This window comes from Cebus imitator, unplaced genomic scaffold (genome assembly GCF_001604975.1).
Source record: "Cebus imitator isolate Cc_AM_T3 unplaced genomic scaffold, Cebus_imitator-1.0 Scaffold217, whole genome shotgun sequence".
In the NCBI taxonomy this organism is placed as follows: domain Eukaryota; kingdom Metazoa; phylum Chordata; class Mammalia; order Primates; family Cebidae; genus Cebus; species Cebus imitator.
In genome coordinates this window covers 3,619,818-3,627,443 of record NW_016107532.1, presented here as the reverse complement: position 1 = coordinate 3,627,443, position 7,626 = coordinate 3,619,818, and positions in this window count along the sequence as shown.

The window sequence follows — 7,626 nt, the reverse complement described above, 5'->3', positions numbered from 1 at the left end:
AAAAAAAAAAAAAAAAAGTATTACTACGCCTGTTGTGAAAACAGAGAGTCAGAGATTTAGTCATTTGCTTAAGGGCATCCAGTTAAGAAATAGTAGCTTTTAAACTCTCTGTTTTATAGCCTGGTACATAGTAGATACTCAATAAATACTTATTAGTGCTCCTTCCAATACAGCATGTTGCCTTTTTGGGGGAATAGTTATTCACAGGGAAGATGATAATTATCATCATGTTCTCAATTCTTACCCAGCCCTGCATCCCCCACAAGAGCTTGGCTGAAAATCTTTTATCCTTGATCCTGTACCCTAAAGTTCTCCCAGGGTCCTGCAACCCTGATTCTCATTTCCTATTATTCTAATTCAGTTTCCTATTAGTGCCACTTCTCTTTGCTAAGTTCTCATAGCGCCTGAAGCAGGATACTCATCTGTCTCCCCACAAACCCTGTCCTCTGTATCTTTCTTCCAAAGCTTCTCTTCCTCGTGGTCCCCCTTCCTCTGTTCTCCATCTCTCCCTGCTTTAATTCAGATTGTTAATTCAGGTTGCACCCTGTTGGAGGAATATCCATAGCATTCTCTGGTTCTGCTTCTTCTTCTTCTGATGATGATGATGATGAGAGGGAGTCTCGCTCTATCACCCAGGCTGGAATCCAGTGGTGTGATCACAGCTCACTGCATTCTCAAACTCCGGAGCTCAAGCGATCCTCCCGCCTCAGCCTCCCAAGTAGCTGGGACTACAGACAGTCATGTGCCACCACGCTGGGGTAACTTTTTACTTTTTATAATGATGAGGTCTCTCCATGTTCCCCGGGATGGACTCCAACTCCTGAGCCCAATTAAGAAATAATACCTCTACCTGAGAATGCCCTCTGAACTACAGCACTTATGTCTAGGAGGTGCCTAGAGTTCTTTGGGGCGTGTTTGGGCAAGTTATGTCCCCTCTCCTGGTCTCAATTTCCTCACGTGTCAAATGGTACTGCTTCGTAACACCTCTCAAGCCCCTATGTAAAGTACATTAGCATTGCATGGATGATGAATAGTCAGTCATAGCGGATGCTTACACAGCACTTACTGTATACCACACTATGCCAAGCCCTTTATGTATATTTATTCACTTAATCCTCACAATGACCTGATGAAAATGTTACTACTAGCGCTATTTCACAGGTGAAAAACAGAGGTCTCCAAATTAAGTAATTCACCCTAGATCACCCTGGACGGCAGTGAAGCTGGATTTCAGATTCTGGCAGTTCTGGGCTCCAGAGTCTCTGTCTTAACCACTGCCCTATACTTCCTCTTATTACCTCATAAAATGAAGGGGCTAGTTAAAAATAATCCCCTAGCATTTTTATAGCACGTTTGTAATTCTAAAGCACTATTCACATTCTGTGCCCTATTTGATCTTCACAACAACCCTAAGGGAAGGCATTATTAGCCCAATTTATGGGGCAAGAACTGAGACTTATTAGAAGGGTCATGTGTCCAAGGGCTCACAGCTGACAAAGACAGGTTCCTTACTCAAGTCCAGGACTGTCCATTCCATTTCCATTGCCCCTTCTGCTGTGCCTCAGATCTCAGGTGCCAAATGATGCTTTTTGTCCTTTCTTTTTTCTTTTATGAGACAGTGTCTCACTCTGTTGCCCAGCCTGGAGTGCAGTGGCGATCATAGCTTACTTCAGCCTCGAACTCAAGCAGTCCTCCTGCCTCGATCCTCCAAAGCACTGGGACTACAGGAGTGCACCAGGGCACCCGGCCCATCCTGTCCTTTCCAAGGCTCTTGCAACTCCAGCATCATACACTGTTCTTTCCTCTCTGCCTTTCTTTTTTCTGAGATGGAGCCTTGCTCTGTTTCCCAGGCTGGAATGCAGTGGTGCGATCTCAGCTCACTGCAACCTCCGCCTCCTGGGTTCAGGCAATTCTCCTGCCTCAGCCTCCTGAGTAGCTGGGATTACAGGCACGCGCCACCATGCCCAGTTAATTTTTTGTATTTTTAGTAGAGACGGGGTTTCACCATGTTGACCAGGATGGTCTCGATCTCTTGACCTCGTGATCCACCCGCCTCGGCCTCCCAAAGTGCTGGGATTATAGGCTTGAGCCACCGCGCCCGGCCGGTTCAAGCAATTCTTCTGCCTCAGCCTCCCGAGTAGCTGGGTCTACAGCATGCACCACCACGCCCGGCTGGTGAGTCTCTTTAGTAGAGATGGGGTTTCACCATATTGGCCAGGCTGGTCTCAAACTCCTGATCTCGTGATCCACCTGCCTTGGCCTCCCAAAGTGCTGGGATTACAGGCATGAGCCATCCTGCCCGGCCCTCTCTGCCTTTCTTTAAAGAGGATGCAGTGTTCCCTCAAAGAATCCCCCACCCTGTCACCTCCTGCCCCAGCCCTTGTCACACCTGCCCCGGCTCTACACAGTGCATGCTCACTAACAGCAGCAGGGGCTGCTGCAGATGGACACAGGCACTGCCCGGCGGGCGCCCTGTTGGAGGAATCTCCATGGCATTTGCTGCTGCTGCTGATTATTATTATTATTATTAGACAGAGTCTCACTATGTCACCCAGGCTGGAATGCAGTGGTGCAATCACTGCTCACTGCATCCTCAAACTCCTGGGCTCAAGTGATACTCCCACCTCAGCCTCCCAAGTAGTTGAGACTACAGACAAGGCATGTGCCACCACACTGGGTGGTGACCTTTTACTTTTTATAGAGATGGGGTCTCACCATGTTGCCCAGGATAGACTCAAACTCCTGAGCTCAAGCGATCCCCTGCCTTGGCCTCCCAAAGTGCTGGGATTACAGGTGTGAGCCATTGCAGATATTTCTATCAAGTACCACTTGTACATAGTATAAAATGTAAAAGGTACAAATGAATATGCAATGTATCTGCCTCCCAGCTCCCCAGCTCCCCTTCTGGGAGCAAGCTGAGGAAGTTTTGTAGTGTTTCATTCAAGAGATAATTTATGCTTAGGTAAGCAAGTACGTATTATTTTCCACCCCAGTGTTAGCATACAGGCATGCACACATTATCTTTTATGCTTCATACAAATGATATCATACCATACACACTATTCTTCCCCTAGCTTTTTCTAAGTAATTTATCTTGCAGATTAGTCCATATCATAATTCATAATATTTAATCGAATAGGTTAACTATAATCAATTTACCAGCCCTCTATTTTCCAGTCTTGTACAGTTACAAGCAAAGCTGCAATACACACACTTGTCCCTAGGTCGCTTTGCACATGTGCATTTCTGCAGGATAAATTCCCAGAAGTGAACCCCCTTGGCTGAAATGGCATGCATTTGTAGTGTTGAGCAATACTGCTAAATCACCTTGCACAGAAGCTACTGAGTTACAGCTGCAGTCACGGGGTACATGAGTTTGTTTCCTATACCCTCACCAAGTCAGAATTTATTGAGCTTTCTGATCTTTGCCTATCCCGTAGGTAAAAGATAGTTTCTCACTGCAGTTTTAATTACATTTCTCTTATAATGAGTGCTTTCTGATTTCTGAGATTTATTAATGCAAACCATAAATAATTAACAGGTACCTCCAGGCACCATGTTGGAGTAAACTCCTCCAGCTGTCCCTGGTCTGACTTTCTGTGTTATTTTCTGCCTGCCCTGCACTGTCTTGCCTTGTTGCAGCCTTTAAGAAACCATTTTCTTTTCTTTTTTTTCTTTTTGAAATGGAGTCTTCCTCTGTCACCCAGGCTGGAGTGCAGTGGCGCAATCTTGGCTCACTGATACCTCCGCCTCCGGGCTCCAAGCGATTCTCCTGCTTCAGCTTCCTGAGTAGCTGGGATTACAGGCACGCGCCACCATGCCTGGCTAATTGAGAAGCCATTTTCATGGTTTGGCCATCCTCAGCAAGTCAAGGAGGGGTGACTTCACTTGACCTCTTGTAGAGGGTTAGGAGTAAGGAGAATGTGGGTTTTTTTGTTTGTTTGTTTTGTTCTTGTTTTTACCTTTTCCCTGTTTCACAATAGTAATTTCTGTAACCCAATTAAGCAAAGCTGAGAGATGGGGCACAGGTTTGGTTTGGTTTGGGATTTTTGAGACAGGGTCTCACTCTGTCACCCAGGTAGGAATGCAGTAGCACAATTACAGTTCACTGCAGCCTTGACCCCCTGTGCTCAAGTGATCCTCCTACCTTGGCCTCCCAAGGTGTTGGGATTATGGGATTATGAGCCACTGCACCCAGCCCAGACACATATATCTTGAGGTCAGAGTTACCCCTGAGTCCTAGGGCTTCCCAGGCTCACCCAGTCCAGTGGGCCCATCAGTGCTTTGGTCGTCTCATCCTAGCCCCTCTGGGTTGTCAGGAAGGTGGACAAAGGGCAGGTAGCCGGACACTTGGCTGTGTTCGGTAGATGTTGTTTGCTTCACAACTGGCAGGCTGAAACTCAGATTAGGTGCCAACTAAACATAAAATGCATTTGCTAGCCGTGCTACTTAGATTAAAGCGAGAGCAAGAAAAAGCTGGGGTTTCTGTTCCCTTCTGTATGGGAAACCTTTGCAGGTTTCTTTGCGGTCCAGAGCACTTTCCCGCGACAGGAGGGCGTCCTGACCCACCGTGCAGAGCAGCTGTTCACTCACCTGCCTGCGCCATCAACCTGTGATGGACTAGAGGCTCACACCTCGTGAAGCTCTCTTCAGAATAAGAATCAACACCTGGGAATTTTGACTGATTCTCTTCCCACTTCCAGTCCCAGAGAACGCCATCCTGAGGGAGCCCACATCATCCTCTAGCAGCTTAACTAATGTAATGAGACCTGAAGTTCATCCACGCCTGAAGTTTTCCTCCTAAAGTGCACTTCTCATCCAGTCGCTTGTGGAGGTTCCCTGTGGCCTACTAAACGAAGTGCAAATTCCTTAGCTTGGAATTTAAGGGCCGCTGTGATATGGCTCCAGTCTACATTCCCAGACCCTTTTTCCACTACCTCACGCTCCAGACTGACTCAGTGTTTCCCCAGTGTGCCCGAGCTCCCACCCTGCGCCTTCGCCCCAGTGTTCTTTCTCTGCCCAGAATATGTGCCTCTGCCCCCCTGCCACAGCACGTGCTCTCCTCTCTCTTTTCCCAGCCATGCTTTGTTTAGAAAGTAAAGATGATAAGGTTTTCCTTTTTAAGAAAAATATAGGCCAGGCATGGTGGCTTACACCTGTAATCCCCGCACTGTGGGAGGCCGAGGCGGGTGGATCACTTGAGGTCAGCAGTTTGAGACCAGCCTGACCAGCATGTTGCAACCCTGACTCTACTAAAAATACAAAAATTAGCTGGGCACGGTGGTGCATGCCTGAAATCCCAGCTACTTGGGAGGCTGAGGCAGGAGAATTGCTTGAACCCAGACAGGCAGAGGTTACAGTCAGCCAAGATTTCGCCACTGCACTCCAGCCTGGGAGACAGAGCAAGACTCTGTCTAAAAATAAAAATAATAAATAAATAAAATTTACTTATCCTTCAGGGTCTTTCTTTTTTTGTTTTTTTCCTGAGACAGAGTCTTGCACCGTCACCTGGCCTGGAGTGCAATGGCACAATTTCGGCTCACTGAAACCTCTGCCTCCCAGGTTCATGCGATTCTGCTGCCTCAGCCTCCCGAGTAGCTGGGATTCTAGGCACACACTACCACACCTGGCTAATTTTTTGTATTTTTAGTACAGACAGGGTTTCACTATGTTGGCCAGAGTGGTCTCAAACTCCTGAACTCATGATCCACCTGCCTTGGCCTCCCAAAGTGCTGGGATTACAGGCATGAGCCATTGCACCTGGCCATCCTTCAGGGTCTTTCTCAAAGGTAACTGGCCCACAGATGCCTGCTTAGTCCCCTCTCAGGGGATGAGCTTTTCTGGCCTGCTCCCACTCAGGCTTCGTTTCCACACCTCTCATGTCTCCAGTCCCCTGTTCTCTCTCATCCTCATTCCTGCCCCACCTCCCTGAGTGCTGGAGAGGCAAACAGGCGTCCCCCGTCTTTGGACTGTCTACTGCTGATCATAATCAGCCAGTCGTCTGATCTGAGTCGCCCTGAAATTGGAGAATCCTCCCCTGCTGCCACCTCCTCTTTGCACTTGGAGTGTGAGAAATGAGAAGAGTTTGGAAACTGTCACTGCAACTGCTGCTGCCACCCCTTCAGGTCCTTCCTTACGAGGGGTCTCCTTTTAACCCAGAGCCTCCACTCTACAGTCAGGAGATAAGGTCAGCCCCGAACCCCACCCTATGTCCCCCCACCCCCCTCACCACTGACACAGACACCACAGAGACCAGTGGGGATCTGTGCTCAATGCTTAGGACGAAACCGTCCCGTTTGCTCTTTTTCTGAGGTAGGTACCATGGTTACGTGTCTGGCTGGAAAGTTTGTTCACTTTGAGTCTTGGAATGAATGCAGCCAGAAAAGGGAGACATGGAAAGCCATCTCTTCCCCTGTGGCCCTGGTATTTCCTGCATGAGCAGATACACACGGTCTCTGCTCATGGCCTGTCTGTGTTATTAGGTGGTGACGGATGCACTGGCGAGGCTGGAGGAAGACAACCTGGTCCTTCTCCAGGGCTTTCTTTGGCACCTTCTGCAGAGCAAAGAGTGGGACCTTGGAGTTAGAATACCCAAGTCTTAGTTCTTATGCCCCCATTCATTCAATGCTCTTGACCAAGCTCCTTAATCCCTCTCAGCCTAAAAATAGAAAATAGTTGTATTTTCTCTACCCTCCACCTGGGCTTTTCTGAGCACCAAAAGAGAAAATGTACGTGAGAGTATTGTGCAAATTATTATTATTGTTTTTTGAGACAGAGCCTTGCTCTGTCTCCCAGGCTAGAGTGCAGCAGCATGATCTCAGCTCACTGCAATCTCTGCCTCCCAGGTTCAAGTGAATCTCCCGCCTCAGCCTCCCAAGTAGCTGGGATTACAGGCATGCACCATCACGCCTGGCTAATTTTTGTATTTTTAGTAGAGACGGGGTTTTACCATTTTGGCCAGGATGGTCTCGAATTCCTGACCTCAGGTGATCCGACTGCCTTGGCCTCCCAAAGTACTGGGATTACGGGCGTGAGCCACCCCACCTGGCCACAAATTATATTTTTAAAGGTTACTTATATCCTGCCTTTTGTGTAATGAATTTACAGAAGCTTAAAAAGATATATAAGATGTAAAAGCATAAATTAAAAGTGGGAGTAAATGAGGAAGAAAAAAAGAACAAGGCATAATGAGCCAGAAATGAGGTTAAATGTAAGCCTTGTTTGCTGTGGGTGGATTTCAACGTTGTTGGTAAACTGTAAAGTGTTTTAAGTCAGCGGAAGGGGTGACTTGGGGTGGTGGCATTTCCGGGTAAGGATTACAGTAGGACTGACAAATTCTAGATAGGCCCTGGATCTCTGTGGGCAGGGACTGGTCCCAACCTCACCCTCTGCACAGATGCCACTGCTTTAATCCAAACCCATATCCACCTGTACCTGGAGGCAGCCAGGCAGGTCCTGCTACCCACTGCCGGTCGTATCCGTTCCCCATCCACCACATACAGCCAGCACTGCTTCCCTCTGGGGAAAGACTTACCTACTTTCCACGCAGGTACTCTTTTAAAAAAGTTTTACTGGTGTGTTTGTGTGTGTGTGTGTGTGTGTGTGTGTGTGTACTATACATACCAT